Source organism: Nicrophorus vespilloides, unplaced genomic scaffold (assembly GCF_001412225.1).
Source record: "Nicrophorus vespilloides isolate i.1.1-1 unplaced genomic scaffold, Nicve_v1.0, whole genome shotgun sequence".
Taxonomy (NCBI): Eukaryota; Metazoa; Arthropoda; class Insecta; order Coleoptera; family Silphidae; genus Nicrophorus; species Nicrophorus vespilloides.
This window is the reverse complement of record NW_017096726.1, coordinates 3517-4063: the sequence shown is the minus strand read 5'-3', so window position 1 is coordinate 4063 and position 547 is coordinate 3517.

Genomic DNA, 547 nt, shown 5'->3' with positions numbered 1-547 from the left:
GCCAGAAATCACACGGCGCTAGGTCCGGAGAATAAGCTACTGGGCGAATTTAATAGAAGCCAGATAACGCAAGAAAGTTGTTTTAGAAAATAGCTACTGTCGTGTGCCGGGATGGAATATCTCTGGACACTGTGGAATAATTTGTTGTATTGTCGATGTGGAGTCCCAGTGGGTTTTATGGAAGAAACTAGATTAAAGTCAGTGTATTAATGTATTTATTTAACACTTAGATGCTGGTGATTCTTATTCTAGCTTCCAGTTGCTTCAAGCATAGGTTGCTGGTCAAGAGTAGAGTCAAACTAGAACTAACTTAAAATAACATAAGTGTCGTCTTATATGTAAGAAGACATCTTGAATACAGAATAATATTCTCCCGCTGTCTATAAGGTCTAAAGGCTGATAAATCTTACAATTGTATGAGGAGGTTAATTTTGGGCGTCATAGTTTTTATAGTTAGCTGCCCGATTTTCACATAGTGCCCCTTTCAAGAGGGTGACACAAATGGGTCGTAAAACTAACAAAATATGAGAAACAGAGCGTTTCTCCA